A 16724-nucleotide genomic window follows, 5' to 3' on the forward strand; every position below is an offset into this window, starting at 1 on the left:
ATTAAATATGAATACCCCCAGGATAGGAATTAGACTGACCTAAAGATAGTAGTGCTTGAGCCCTGGATTCCTAATCAGATGATCTGAGTTGGAGTGCAGACTCTGCCACTTAACAACCAGATGATTTTGGACCAACTTAACTTCTCTAACATGGAAAAGTACCTGTCAGTATGCCTGGCACATAACAGGTCCTCAATATATTTTTAATGAGTCTGTATGTGAACCTCTGAATTCCATCTCTAAGTTGAGTGTAATAATGCCTGCCTGCATCCTGGGGTTGCTGTGAGACTGAAAATAGATAATGAGCATGAAGGCACTTTTTTTAATAATGATGTTTTTATTTACTTTTTATTTTTATTTTTTTAGAGACAGAGCCTCCCTCTGTCACCCAGGCTGGAGTGCAGTGGCGTGATCATGGCCTACTGCAGCCTCAAGAGATTTCTGGGCTCAAGAGATCCTCCCGCCTCAGCCTCCTGAGTAGCTGGGACTACAGGTGTGCACCACCTCACCCAGCTAATTTTTTAATTTACATTTTCATAAAGACAGGGTCTCACTTTGTTGCCCAGGCTGGTCTCAAATGCCTGACTTCAAACGATCCTCCTGCTTTGGCCTCCCAAAGTGCTGGGATTACAAGAGTGAGCCCCCACCTGCTGTCATGACTGCACTTTAAAATGCTCAGGTGCTGTACAAAATGAAAAGGACAAACATTATTTTTCTTTCATAGTATTGTTAAACATGTATATCACTTTTTAAAAATGTTTTAAAGAACCTTTATGTCTGTGGTCCTATAGAATGTCATGACAGCCCTGGGAAGTAAATTAGGCATCAAGTTAACTGATAAGAAAACTGAGATAAGAGAGGTTGTATGATCTGCGCAAGGTTGTTCAGCAAAACTAAGACTGGATCTCAGGACTGTTAATTCAAAAGCAGTGATTCTCGGCCAGACACAGTGGCTCACACCTGTAATCCCAGCACTTTGGGAGGCCCAGGTGGGCAGACGGCTTGAGCTCAGGATTTCATAGACCAGCCTGGGCAACATGGCGAAACTCCATCTCTACAAAAAATATATATATTAAAAATTAGCCAGTCATGGTGGCACACACCTGTAAGCCCAGCTGTCTGTGTGTGTGCTAGCCAACATGAATATTATATAGTACTATAAATGCTTAACCGTCCATAGAACATACAATTACATATTTACTAACAATCTTTTCAAGACATGCTTACAAGCAAGAACCCTGTTGAAACAATTCAACTATAATACATGATATCTAAATATCCAAAGTTCAAGACACAGTCCACTAGAATATCAACCGACCTGAAAAATCCATTAACGTACATAGTACATTCTATCCTTTACCGGACATGGCACATCACAGTCGAGCACTCCCAAACAACCCTTGCCATATCACTTTTTAAAAATGTTTTAAAGAACCTTTATGCCTGTGGTCCTATAGAATGTCATGACAGCCCTGGGAAGTAAATTAGGCATCAAGTTAACTGATAAGAAAACTGAGATAAGAGAGGTTGTATGATCTGCGCAAGGTTAATTTACAGGATGCCTCTCCTGAGGCAGGAGAATGGCGTAAACCCGGGAGGCGGAGCTTGCAGTGAGCTGAGATCCGGCCACTGCACTCCAGCCTGGGTGGCAGAGCAAGACTCCGTCTCAAAAAAAAAAAAAAAAAAAAAGAAGGTGGCCGGGCGCGGTGGCTCAAGCCTGTAATCCCAGCAGGCTTGGGAGGCCGAGACGGGCGGATCACGAGGTCAGGAGTGAGAGGTGAGAGGATCGCTTGAGCCCAGGAAGTTGAGGCTGTGGTGAGCCAAGATTGCACCACTGCACTCCAGCCTGGGTGACAGAACAAGACCCTGTCTGAAAATAAATAAATAAATAAGTGATTCTCTTCACCAGATGACTGTTATAAAAGGTCTATAATAGCTCCCCTTAAAAATGTAGATTGATTATCTGATCAGAGTTCTGAAATGTTGAACATGTTGGGACAATTTCTCTTACCTGACCCATTCGAAGCACGGATTGTACCTGAGGAAATCCAATCAATATTTCCCAGGTCTATATTCAGTCCTCAGGTACATGATTGTTTTGGGTTTTTGTTTCCCTCCACCGCTAGTTTTTCTTATAAAATATTTCAGTAACCATGTTGTTGGTATGTTGAGCAAAAGAGAAAGAAACCTTCCCAATTTCACCATCATCGCCTTAGTTTCTTACCATGTGATACTTTTCTAATTTCAACACTAAAAAAAAAAAAATACAGTGAAAATGACAACACTAAAGACGAATAACCACAAGATGGCAGAGTTTACCATTCCATTTTTTTCTTGTTTATATCATTTATTCATTCATTCATTCAAGAATTATTCTTTGAGTGTCTATGTGTCTAGTGCTTTTCTAGGAGTTCAGAGGATTACAAAAGAGATTCACATGTGATATAGATCCTGCTCTTGATGAGCTTGTGGTGGGGGGAGCCTGTGGGAAAGACATACTTGAAAACATTTAAATGAAAATACATGGTAATGTGTGATTAAAGGCCAAATGCAGAGTGCTGTATGAGTTTGCAGTGAGCCAGAGAAGTCTGTATGGAGGAGGGGAGAACTGAGCTAGGGCTTGAGGGATGAATAAAATAGATCGATGGAGGAAAAAAGAATAAATCCCCAGCAGCAAAGGAACCAGTGTGGGCTATGTCACTTAGGTAGAAACGAGCAAGACACCATCTCAGGTTAGTGATGTGACTAACCTGGTTATAATAAACAGATATTGGGTAAACAAGAATGAAATAAATTAGATCTCCATTGATTTTGCTAGAATGATGCCCACAAAAGCTAAACTTATCTATTAAGTCTGCCACTAACTTATTGCCTTTGGGCAGGCAATGTGACTGATTCAGCTCTAGGGTTCTCCTTTGTAAAATGTGCAGGTTGAACAAGATGACCTCAAATAGCCCTTCCAGATCTTGAAAACAAGGAGGGAGGGAGGGAAGGAGGACGAAGGGAAATAAAGGGGAAAAGAGAGGAGAGGGAAAAGCTGATTCTAAGTTCCCTAGCAATTACTCTATGGCCTTTGGCATGGTTCAGTTGCAAAAAAGAACAGTGATAGTCTAGCATCGTGGTTAGAACTTGGGGTCTACTATTAGCTAGCCTTAGTTCAAGTCTTGGATCAGTCACTTAATAGCTGTTTAACAATAGGCAAGTTAGCTTAGCCTCTATAAGTTTCACTCATTCATTCAACGAATATGTATGTAACACCTTACTGTGTTAGTCAGGGTACTCCAGAGAAACAGAAACAATAAGAAATATTTATATCTATGTATGTATTAATAGAAAGAGAGACTTAACTGTAGGAATTGGCTCACACAATTATGGAGGTCAAAGAGTCCCATGATTAGCTTTCTGCAAGCTGGAGAACCAGAAAAGCCAGTGGGATAATTCAGTCTGAGTCTGAAGGCCTGAGAACCAAGGAGCTCTGATGTCTGAGAGAAGATAGATGTCCCAGCTCAAGAGAGTGAATTGAGTCTTCCTCCAAATTCAGGCCCTCAATAAATTGTATGATGGTCACCCACATTAATGAGGATAACCTTTTTTTTTTTTTTTTTTTTGAGACGGAGTCTCGCTCTGTCGCCCAGGCTGGAGTGCGGTGGCCGGATCTCAGCTCACTGCAAGCTCCGCCTCCCGGGTTTACGCCATTCTCCTGCCTCAGCCTCCCGAGTAGCTGGGACTACAGGCGCCCGCCTCGTCGCCCGGCTAGTTTTTTGTATTTTTAAGTAGAGACGGGGTTTCACCGTATTAGCCAGGATGGTCTCCATCTCCTGACTTCGTGATCCGCCCGTCTCGGCCTCCCAAAGTGCTGGGATTTTACACTCTACCAATTCAAATGCTAATCTCTTCCGGAAACACCTTCACAGGCACCCCCAAAAATAATGTTTTACCTGCTCTCTGGGCATCCCTTAAGCTAATCAAATTGACACATAAAATTAACCATCACACTTACAATACGCTAAGCCCTGTGTTAGTCATTGGGAATAGAGAGATAAACAAGACAAACGAGATCCTTTCCCCGGAACTTATAGTTTTGTAGAGGAGATAGCCCAAACCCAGAAAATCAAACAGCCTGTTATAGGATGCTGAGAAGAAATAAAACTCCCTCATGACACGTGATTGCGATTGAATCGTCTTGTAATCTTGAGAAACAAAGGGAACTTTCAGGAAGGCAAAAAAGGCTACAGAAGAAGGTTGCAGTCAACCTTCTGAGAATTAACAATGTATTGTTTACTTAACGTGCTGGCAAGGTCATCTGGAATGAAAAAACAATGGACAAGGCCTCAAATGATTGGCTTTCTAAACAGGTAGTAAACCTCGAAGGGTACCAGTATAAAATTTATTCTTTGCCAGTGGGGAAAAATATTTTAAAAAGTTAATCTATCCTTTTTGGACTTTTGTGCCCTGATTCTCCAAAACCAATCACTTTGAGGAAACTGAATTAATTACGCATGTCCTTTGTTTCAAGGATTTTTTTTTATTTATTGTATTTATTTTATTTTATTTTGTTTTGTTTATTTTATTCTTTTGAGACAGAGTCTCCAGTGCCAGGCTGGAGTGCAGTGACACGATCTCGGCTCACTGCAACCTCCGCCTCCTGGGTTCAAGTGATTCTCCTGCCCCAGCCTCCAGAGTAGTTGGGACTACAGGTGCGTGCCACCACACCCAGCTAACTTTTTGTATTTTTTAGTAGAGATGTGGTTTCACCACGTTGGCCAGGATGGTCTCCATCTCTTGACCTTGTGATATGCCCGCCTTGGCTTCCCAAAGTGCTAGAATGAGCCACTGCACCTGGCCATTTTTTTTTTTTTTTTTTTTGAGATGGAGTCTCGCTCTGTCACCCAGGCTGGAGTTCAGTGGTGGGATCTCAGCTCACTGCAACCTCCACCTCCCGGGTTCAAGTGATTCTCCCTGCCTCAGCCTCCCCAGTAGCTGGGATTACAGGTGCCTGCCACCACCCCGGGCTAATTTTTGTATTTTTTAGTAGAGATGGGGTTTCGCCATGTTGGCCAGGCTGGTCTTGAACTCCTTACCTCAGGTGATCCTCCCGCCTTGGCCTCCCAAAGTGCTGGGATTACAGGCATGAGCCACTGCACCTGGCCTGTTTGAAGGATTTAGATAATGGCCCATTTTTCTCCACTCAAATGTTATCTGATGTGCCAGCTGATGATAAACCATTGCTGCTCGTTTACATACAGTTTTTATTTTTTATTTATTTATTTATTTATTTTAGAGACAGGGTCTTGCTCTGTCACCCATGCTGGAGTGCAGTGACACAATCATAGCTCACTGCAGCCTACGCTTCCTGGGCACAAGTGATCCTCCTCCACCTCAGCCTCATAGGTAGCTAGGCCTACACTTGCACACCTCCACACCCAGCTAATTTTTTAATTTTTTTTTTTTTTTTTTTGTAGAGACACGGTCTCACTCTGTTGCCTAGGCTGGTCTCAACTCCTGGCTCAAGCTATCCTCCTGGCTTAGCCTCCCACCGCACTGGGATTACAGGCGTGAATCACGACAGGCACCAGATTTATTTTTCAAAAAGATCTTTGGATAGAAAGCCTTCATGATCCAAGGGATTGAATCTCAAATGGTGGAATCTGAGAAATGAAGACATGCAATGCAGGAAATAGGTTCAGGAACGTCCACTGCCCTGTGTGTTTTAACTCAGGCCGCGGTTAGGAGCAGGTGTTTGAAATCAGATAAGTGGACTTTCGGATCCAATTGCAAATCCTAGCTCTGCAACATACTGGCAAGGTGATCAAGGTAAGTTAATTCAGTTTCCTCAACTGTAAAACAAGGATAAGAAGGACCTATCTTACAAGGTTGTTATGAAGATTAAATGCGATAACATATAGTCATTCAAGAAGAGACTGGCATAATTTTTTAAGTGCTCACATATTTTTATTATTTAATCACATCTGGTGATTAAATAGAGCTGGCTGTTGCCTCTTCTTTTCCAAAACCATGGAGGGTTCCTCCCAAACAGCCCTGGGGCATTTATGGTCCCCGCCCTGTTCGTATTTCAGACCAAGAGTGAAATGAGCTGCAGTGATCAAGAGCCCAGACTTCTGGCCATTGGTCCCGCGTAACCGGTAACAGCCACATGCAGGACATAAAGGGGAAAACTTGGAAGGACAGATGAAACCTGTGCCTTCCCTCCCCCAAATGAAAAATAAAAGCACGGCCGGGTGCGGTGGCTCACGCCTGTAATCCTAGCACTTTGGAGGCCGAGGCGGGTGGATTACGAGGTCAGGAGTTCGAGACAGCCTGGCCAACATGGCGAAACCCCGCCTCTAAAAAAAAAAAAAAAAAAAAAAAAAAAAAATTAGCCGGGTGTGATGGTGGGCGCTTGTAATCCCAGCTACTGGCTGAGGCAGGAGAATTGCTTGAACCCGGGTGGCGGAGGTTGCAGTGAGCTGAGATCGCGCTACTGCACTCCAGCCTGGGTGACAGAGCAAGACTCCGTCTTGGAAAAATAATAATAATAATAATAAATAAAAGCACAGTTGAGCATAATTCTGCCCAGACTTCTGCTTGGAGAAGTTTGCACACTAGATACTTTTATATCCAAGCTGCCAGGTCAATTAGCTTCCCGAGTGCCTACAGGAGTGAGTAGCAGGAAGCAGGGAGCCTTTTTTCCATCTCCCCAACAACTACCCTGATGCCTCAGACACTTTTCCCTTTCCAGCAAACCGATGGAGTGGGTGCACTTCACAAGTGGCCTCTCTCTCCTCCTTTTAGACTCTCTCGGTCTACTCCCAGAAACCTCCGGTGATTTCTGCTTCCTACCTCAGAGCCTCCAGATTTTTTCCCAGATCCTTCCTCTCTATAAAAACGTGCCTGTCCTGGCCGGGCGCGGTGGCTAAAGCCTGTAATCCCAGCACTTTGGGAGGCCGAGACGGGCGGATCACGAGGTCAGGAGATGGAGACCATCCTGACTAACACGGTGAAACCCCGTCTCTACTAAAAAATACAAAAAACTAGCTGGGCGAGGTGGCGGGCGCCTGTAGTCCCAGCTACACGGGAGGCTGAGGCAGGAGAATGGCGTAAACCCGGGAGGCGGAGCTTGCAGTGAGCTGAGATCCGGCCACCGCACTCCAGCCTGGGCGACAGAGCGAGACTCCGTCTCAAAAAAAGAAAAAAACGTGCTGTCCTATTGCCTCAAGACCTTACTCTTCACTAGATGTCAGTAATATAATTCGGGGTTAAAGCATGGTAATATTTTGGTTATTTTGTTTCTCACCAGTTCCAGATGCAAATTTCAAAGAATACATTATGAAAGATATTAAATCAACAAATATTTCTGAGGGCCTAGTATGTACTCAGCATTGTGCTAGATTCTATAGCACTGGACTAAGGAGCAAATGAATTGGCACAGTGGGACTATCCAGCTTGTTGCTGACATCAGCAACCAGGAATATGCTCTGGAAAAAAACAATAGGTGGAACATTAATATAAAATTTCTGACAGGCAATTTAGCCAGATGTAGCAAAAACTTTAAAAACGTATATAATCTTTGACCCAATAATTTTGCTCCAAAGAATTCATACTAAGGAAGTAATCAGGGATACATATAAAGATGTGTGTACAATGATATATATTGCAGCAGTATCTGTAATACCAAAAACTTGAAAACAACCTAAATGTTCAAAATAGGGGTTTGGGTAAATCATTAATTCTGCATCCACATGATAGAATACTATATGTACATTAAAGTTATGTTAATATATGATCTTTTTTATCCAGGCTGGCTCAAAATAAATTATTCTTTAAAGACGAGAAAAAAATGTATTGCTGAGTATGAAAATGTTTGTTTTAATTTTATGCATAGAAAAAAAAAGACTGCGTATGGTTGCTCATGCCTGTAATCCCAACACTTTGGGAGGTCGAGGCGGAAGCTTGAGTTCATGACCAGCCTGGGCAATATAGCAAGACCTTATCTCTACTAAGAAGAAAACTAGCTGAATGTGGTGGCACATGCCTGTAGTTCCAGCTACTGGGGAGGCTGAGTCAGTAGGATCTCTGGAGCCCAGGAGTTTGAGGCTGCAGTGAGTTATGATCAAACCAGTGCACTCCAGCCTGGGCAATAGAGACTCTATGGCTAAAAACAAAACAAACAAACAAAAAAACACTCTAAATGTTGAAAAATAATGGTTATCTCAAATTGGTAGGATTATTAATAATGTTTTTGGGGCTACATGTTCTAAATTTTCCACAAGAAACATTCTTTTATAATTGGAAAAACAATGAAACTTACCTGTTTTTAAATGTAATATTCCTGGCCGGGCTCTAGGCTCTGTGGCTCACGCCTGTAATCCTGGCATTTAGGGAGGACAAGGCAGGCAGATGACCTGAGGTCAGGAGTTTGAGAACAGCCTGGCCAACATGGCGAAACTCCATCTCTACAAAAAGGACAAAAAAAAAGTTAGCCTGGCATGGTGGTACATGCCTGTAGTCCCAGCTACTTGGGAGGTGGAGGTTGAAGTGAGTTGAGATGGTGCCAATGCACTCCAGCCTGGGCTAAGTGCATCCAAAGACCGTGTGTCCAAAACAAAATAAAATAAAATAAAATAAAATGTAATATTCCCTGAGACTGTCCTCCTTGTAACATCGAAGATTAACTATATTCCCAGGTTCTCCTAATGTCACCATTTGTAGTTTTGCATTTACAAATGTGTCTGACATTTTTAATCCTTCTGATTTCTGGTTAGCACTTCTCGGACTATTATTTTTTGAACCAATTATAGGTTCACAGAAGATTGCAAGGCACGTATAAGGAAGTCCTACACACCTTTTCCTCAGTATCCTCCAATGTGAGCATCTTATACAACTATAGTGCAATATCAAAACCAAGAAATTGACATTGGTACAATCCACAGTGCTTATTCAGACTTCACCAGTTCTACATGTATATTTGCATGTGGTGTGTGGGTGAGTGCTTAGTTATATATAATTTTACCATAGTATAGCCTTGCATCACCACCACAACAATCAATCAAGACATAGAACATTTTAGTCACCACAAGGATCCCTCATGTTACCGTTTCATAACCACACCTCCCTCCCTCACTCCCTCTCAGCTTCCCTAACCCCTAACAACCACTAATCACTCTTCCATCTCTATAATTCTGTCATTTCAAGAAGATTACACAGATGGGATCATACAGTATGTCACCTTTGGGGATCAGCCTTTTTCACTCAGCATAATCAGCATAGTCTGGAGATTCATCCATGTTGTCATGTGCATCAATAATTCATTCCTTTTTCTTACTGAGTAGTATTCCAAGTTATAGATGTACCACAGTTTGTTTAATTATTCATCCTTTGAAGGATGTCTGGGCTGTTTCATTTTTGGCTATTACAAATGAAACTTCTATGGACATTCATGTATATCTTTCTCTCTCTCTCCTCTCTCTCTCTATATATATATATATTTTTTTTTTTTTTTTTTTTTTGAGACAGAGTCACCCAGGTTGGAGTGCAGTGGCACGATCTTGGCTCACTGCAACCTCTGCCTCCTGGATTCAAGCGTTTCTCCTGCCTCAACCTTCTGAGCAGCTGGGATTACAGGTGCCCGCCACCATGCTCAGCTAATTTTTGTATTTTTAGTAGAGACTGAATTTTGCCATGTTGCCCCAGGCTGGTGAACTCCTGACCTCAAGTGATCTGCCTGCCTCAGACTCCAAAGTGCTGTAATTACAGGTATGAGCCGTACCCAGCCTCGTCTTACTATTTTTTAAAATCCTCAATTTATGTCACCCAAGATTCCAGAAACATTCCTCCTCCTATATACAAGGACTTGTTGAACGAATCCATGTTTACCTTACCCATACTGGCACAATTTTACGAGAAACTAGATTAAGAAAAGAACATGGAATTATACTGTATTTTCTTGATGAATTATAGTTTTTTATTTATCCATCTTTGCCCCTCAACTATGAATTGAGGGCGGGGTCCATGACTGGATTTCCTCTACACCTAGGGCAAGGCATGGGGCATAGCATAGAGTAGTTATTTAGAAAATGTTAGGATATCTAGGGGTGGGTGGGGTCCAGGGATAGATGTTTTATAACAAGCTCCATAGATTATAATGTGCAGTCAGAGTTAATTTAGCTGAATAAACAAATTCGTAAAGAGAAAGAAGGAAAGCTCACTGTAGGACAGGGCAGACATAGGGCCAGGAATATAGATGTCATATTATCATTTTTCGCCTAAGATATCAAGTTTTTTGGACAGATTACCCTCTAGACTGTATGGTAGGGAATCAGTGATTTCCAATTCTGTGTTTGAGAAGTGCTATTATTAATCCCTGTGGCTGACTGAAATAAAGAAAAGACAGCTTTCATCTGCTCTGTGGGGTTTTACCTATTTGAAAGACTGCCCCATACATCTTTTCAGCCCTAGACACCTTCCAGGGTTTTATGGAAAATGCAACAGGTGATATGAATCACCTGGAGGTACTTGCTTGTTTAGATGACATAATTATATTTGGTGGCGCTTTGGAGGAGAGGAGCAATTGCTCCTCATATTACTGGATCACTTGGGAAACACAGCCTGAAACTGTCCCTTGACAAATGCCGGTTCTGCAAGACCTCATTAAAATATGTTGGGTAGATATTTTAAAAAATCAGTTCAAACAAACTTTGGAACAAAAATAATACGTTGGATATATAAAATCACAGCAGGGGCTGGGGATAGATCCTGAAAAGGTCACTGCATGGCCAGTGTTCAACATTTAAAGACATTTGGGAGATTCAGCAGATACCACAGGAGCTGTTTGAAGGACCGTTCAAAGATTGCAAAGCTCATCAATGAGTTGATTCAGGATGGTCAGGTCAGAATTGGAGCACACATTAGAAAGGGCTGTGGAGTTGAAGAGGAAGGGAGAGGCAGGTACAAAATGCCAGGACCTGGCAGTGAGGAACAGTGTTTGAGGCTCAACTATGTAGCCAGTCAAAATAAAGCTGCTCTTGCTGAGGGATCCCCCAGAAAGCAAATTTACAGTCGAAAGAGTAAGGAGTTTTCACCTGGGCAAACTTCTCTCGTGCTCCTCCTCTTACTTAAACGTTTTGGAGATTGTCAACCTGCTTGGCTCAAGGTTCTGTTTTAGCATATGCTGTCCTCTACCTCCAAGACCTTTGACAAATGGATGCCAATTTTGATGACTTGGAAGCAGTGCTATGTCATAAAAATACAGAGGAGAAAATAACTACTGATTTTTGACAACTAGAATAGGTCAGCTGGTGAGACTTGGAATCCAGTTCAAAAATTCGAGTTTGTAGCACAAAAGTAGACAAGTACAGAAACATCCTCAGGTACTTGGTGCCCTGGAAGGCAGGGATGCTTATTTCAGCCTCCTGCTGCCCTACTGAGAGAGTCAGATTGAAATCTCATATTGGAACATGGAAAGGCTGTGACACAGAGGTCTTTTGTTGTCCCCCAAGCTGAGAAGTGAGGTGAGAACTAATAGGATTCAGGTATGTGCCCTGAGGACAGCATCTCCCTTTCTTGAAGACTTTAAGAGAAATCAAGGAATCCTGACGGCCCAGGTTCTGACAACCATATTGACATCACTTGTAATAGTGTTGCCAAAAGCAGGATTGGTGATAGCAAGGGAGGAAGTGCAGAGTTGCTTCAGTGTTGACGCAGTGCCTGTGGGCCCTCAATGCGAACTGTGAGTATGACCCTGAAGAAGAGGCCAGAAAGTTCTTTGGTTGATCATGTTTAGGCCTCCTGTCTATCAGGAACACCACAACTGAGCAGCCAAGATTAGCTTTTGAGAGGATAGGAGTGGGCAAAGGCAATGACAACACTGTCTAGGATTTGTGAAAAGAGACAGCTAGGGCATTTGGTTCATATTGGTGTGCCAAAATTTGGGGGGAAGGATTTGATCTTCTGCTCACATCTGGGTCAGAGAAGGCACTATCCTTTTCTGTACTCAACTGGAGGTTGATGGAGGGAAACAATAAGCCGGTCTTCCCTTGTAGGAACTCCAGAGTTTTCTCCTCAGGCAGTTTGTAACATAGTTGAGGCTTTAGACTCATTTAGACACGATTCAAATCCTGGCTTTCATTCCTTATTAGCTGTGTGAGCCTGAACAATTTAATTCACTTCTCTCATCTTAGTATTCTCAACTGTAAAATAAGGATAATAATATAGACAGTCATTGTGCAGTTTAAATGAAATAATATTTATTGATGCCTGACGCCTACTAAGCACTTAATAGATTGTTGTTATTACTACAATTTGTGTTGATTACCTATAAATTTCATCTGGAAGAAGATAGTTTCAGATAGTGAAGAAAACATAAGCTTTGAATCCAGAAGACTCAACATTGCATCCTGGCTGTACCCTATCTATGCTAGCTTGGGTAAGCCAGTGTCCTTATCTATAACGTGGCACACTCCAAATGACCATCACTATTTACCCCATCGGTAGTGGCAGATCCAAGTTTTGTGGGGCAGAAGCTTATATCATTTGGGTTAAATAAGTTTCTTTTTAAAGAATAAAATTAGGTAAAACTCTGAACATTTATTTAGAATGAGAAATCACAAGAAACTACAAGTTTTAAAACTGGCAAATACCACAAACATCACAAAATCAGGAAAAATAACATAATATTTTCATTATATTAGCTGATGCACCTCCACACTACCTTTTTTACTATATTTTGTCTGCATATCTTTTGATTACCTCTTCATCCAATACTACTTTTGTAGTGTAATTTCTGTGGAGAGAATAGAAAAACAATTTAGTTTTTCCCAAGAGTTTAGAAAAGCCTCTTTCAGCATCGCAACCCATTACTGGCTAATGTGATGTAAAGTTCTGGATTGTTGTCAAATTTAAGAAAACCTCTATCAAACCTCGATTATTTCTTTTACATACAAGCTGTAAGATTTTAGGATATGTCAAGTGTTTTATGTAATGACTAATACTTAAAAAGCTTTGAATTGACTACTTTAGAAGTGTTACCACAAGTCATTACTACACTGCTACGGCCAGCAATAACTTAACTATACACAGAGGTGACACCACACCACATAAATATATTCCATTAACCCCAGGTAAATGTATCTGCAACTCAATTTCTCTTCAGTCATGAAGCAGCTACATTGTCTGGGGTATATACCCAGGTTCGTTGTCTCACACCAGGAAATTTAGGACACGGACACACACGAGGAGTTTAGGAGTGGAGGTTTAATAGGCAAAAGAAAAAGAAAGGAAAACTGCTCTCTCTCTAGTGAGAGATAGGGGACTTCCCAGAGGAAAGGCCACCGGCCTTGGCGGATGCCCCAGATTTTATAGTCAGGCTTGAAGAGGCAGTGTCTGATTTACACAGGGCTCACAGATTGGTTCGATCAGGTATGATGTTTACATAGCGCACAGGGAAGGCGGGCTTCCCCACCCTAATCTTATTATGCAAATGAACTTTCCCCTTGGCAGACACCATCTGGTCTGCTCCTTACTGTACACGTGGCTGACGAAGAGAAGGGAAGATGGAGCCGACATTTTGAGCATGATTGGCACAACTGCTGCCATCTATGTCTGTGGCTTGATTTTACAGGCTGCTTTTTGTTAGAAAGGAAAATAAGTTAGGGCTGCTTTTTATTAAAAGTAAAACCTTACAGAGGACTTCCGTTCCCTCACTATCTGCCTAAGTAATTTCTTCTTTTTTTGTGTTTCATAATACACTCAATCTTTATTTGACAAATATTTTTAAATAAAAAATAAAGTACATGTATAAAAAAGAATTTGAGATACATATAATTTACAAATCTCCTGATATTGATGTTTATTACTGATAATTTTATTTGCGCTTTTTTTAAAATTATACTTTAAGTTCTGGGATAAATGTGCAGAACATGCAGGTTTGTTACATAGGTATACATGTGCCATGGTGGTTTGCTGCACCCATCAACCCCTCATCTACATTAGGTATTTCTCCTAATACTATCTCTCCCCTGGCCCCCCACCCACCAATAGGCCCCGGTGTGTGATGTTTCCCTCCCTGTGTCCATTTGTTTTCATTGTTGAACTCCCACTTAAGAGTGAGAATATGCAGTGTTTGATTTTCTGTTCCCATGATAGTTTGCTAAGAATGATGGTTTCCAGATTCATCCATGGCCCTGCAAAGGACATGAACTCATCATTTTTTACAGTTGCATAGTATTTCCTGGTGTATATTTGCCACATTTTCTTTATCCAATCTATCATTGATGGCCATTTGGGTTGGTTCCAAGCCTTTGCTATTGTGAATAGTGCTGCAATAAACATACGTGTGCATGTGTCTTTATAGCAGCATGATTTATAATCCTTTGGGTATATGCCCAGTAATGGGATGGTTGGATCAAATGGTATTTCTAGTTCTAGATAATTGAGAAATCACCACACTGTCTTCCACAATGGTTGAAATAATTTACACTCCCACCAACAGTGTAAAAGCGGTCCTATTTCTCCACATCCTCTCCAGCATCTGCTGTTTCCTGACTTTTTAATGATTGCCATTCTAACTGGAGTGAGATGATATCTCACTGTGATTTTGATTTGCATTTCTCTAATGACCAGTGATGATGAGCTTTTTTTCATGTTTGTTGACCACATAAATGTCTTCTTTTGAAAAGTATCTGTTCATATCCTTCACCCACTTTTTGATGGGTTGTTTGTTTTTTTCTTGTAAATTTGTTTAAGTTCCTTGTAGATCCTGCATACTAGCCCTTTGTCAGATGGATAGATTGCAAAAATTTTCTCCCATTCTGTAGGCTGCCTGTTCACTCTGATGATAGTTTCTTTTGCTGTGCAGAAGCTCTTTAGTTTAATTAGATCCCATTTGTCAATTTTGGCTTTTGTTGCCATTGCTTTTGATGTTTTAGTCATGAAGTCTTTGCCCATGCCTATGTCCTGAATGGTATTGCTTATGTTTTCTTCTAGGGTTTTTATGGTTTTAGGTGTTTCATTTAAATCTTTAATCCATCTTGAGTTAATTTTTGAATAATGTGTAAGAAGGAGTCCAATTTCAGTTTTCTGCATATGGCTAGCCAGTTTTCCCATCACCATTTATTAAATAGGGAATCTTTCCCCATTGCTTTTTTTGTCAGGTTTGTCAAAGATCAGATGTTGTAGGTGTGTGGTGTTATTGCTGAGGCTTCTGTTCTGTTTCATTGGTCTATATATCTGTTTTGGTACCAGTATCATGCTGTTTTGGTTACTGTAGCCTTGTAGTATAGTTTGAAGTCCAGCAGCGTGATGCCTCCAGCTTTGTTCTTTTTATTTAGGATTGTCTTGGCTGTACGGACTATTTTTTGGCTCCATATGAACTTTAAAGTAGTTTTTTCTAATTCTGTGAAGAAAGCCAGTGGTAGCTTGATGGGAATAGCATTGAATCTATAAATTACTTTGGGCAGTATGGCCATTTTCACAATATTGATTCTTCCTATCCATGCGCATGGAATTTTTTCCATTTGTTTCTGCCCTCTCTTACTTCCTTGAGCAGTGGTCTGTTGTTCTCCTTGAAGAGGTCCTTCACATCCCTTGTAAGTTGGATTCCTAGGTATTTTATTATCTCTGTAGCAATTGTGAATGGGAGTTTACTTATGATTTGGTTCTCTGTTTGTCTGTTATTGGTGTATAGGAATGCTTGTGATTTTTGCACATTGATTTTGTATCCTGAGACTTTGCTGAAGTTACTTATCAGCTTAAGGAGATTTGGCACTGAGACAATGGGGTTTTCTAAATATACAATCATGTCATCTGCAGAGACAATTTGATTTCCTCTCTTCCTATTTGAATACCCTTTATTTCTTTCTCTTGCCTGATTTCCCTGGCCAGAACTTCCAATACTAGGTTGAATAGGAGTGGTGAGAGAGGGCATCTTTGTCTTGTGCTGGTTTTCAAAGGAAAGGCTTCCAGCTTTTGCCCATTCAGTGTGATACTGGCTGTGGGTTTGTCATAAATAGCTCTTATTATTTTGAGATACGTTCCATCGATACCTAGTTTATTGAGTGTTTTCAGCATGAAGGGTGTTAAATTTTGTCAAAGGCCATTTCTGCATCTTTTGAGATAATCATGTGGTTTTGTCATCGGTTCTGTTTATGTGATGGATTACATTTATTGATTTGTGTATGTTGAACCAGCCTTGCATCCCAGGGATGAAGCTGATTTGATCTTGGTGGAAAAGCTTGTTAATGTGCTGCTGGATTCGGTTTGCCAGTATTTTATTGAGGGTTTTTGCATCGATCTCATCAGGGATATTGGCCTGAAATTTTCTTTTTTTTGTTGTGTCTGCCAGGTTTTGGTATCAGGATAATGCTGGCCTTATAAAGTGAGTTAGGGAGGATTCCCTCTTTTTCTATTGTTTGGAATAGTTGAATGGTATCATCTCCTCTTTGTACCTCTGGTAGAATTCGACTGTGAATCCGTCTGGTCCTGTACTTTCTTTGGTTGGTAGGCTATTAATTACTGCCTCAATTTCAGAACTTGTTATTGGTCTATTCAGATATTCGGCTTCTTCCTGGTTTATAAAAAATAAAAGTAATTCATGGCTCAAGAAGAGTTTAATGTAATCAACTCAGAGATTTCACTGTGCATTCCTTCAGCTCTTTTGCAGAAATATATTTATTAAAAATGTTGCTCCACCCAATCCTATCCCTAAAGAGTCATGCTTTTGAAATGTCAAA

The 16724-nt window shown here is 41.1% G+C and overlaps 1 long non-coding RNA gene across 1 annotated transcript; it reads left to right on the forward strand.

The window, feature by feature from the left end:
* The first annotated feature begins 1128 nt into the window (after positions 1-1128).
* Positions 1129-11810, forward strand: LOC117077510. The gene is made up of 3 exons (XR_004434789.1): positions 1129-1240; positions 8942-8950; positions 11796-11810. It is a non-coding gene; the product is annotated as an uncharacterized LOC117077510 (long non-coding RNA).
* The last annotated feature ends 4914 nt before the right edge of the window (positions 11811-16724 follow it).

The sequence above is a fragment of the Trachypithecus francoisi genome, unplaced genomic scaffold (assembly GCF_009764315.1).
Source record: "Trachypithecus francoisi isolate TF-2019V2 unplaced genomic scaffold, Tfra_2.0 Lachesis_group6, whole genome shotgun sequence".
Lineage (NCBI taxonomy): Eukaryota > Metazoa > Chordata > Mammalia > Primates > Cercopithecidae > Trachypithecus > Trachypithecus francoisi.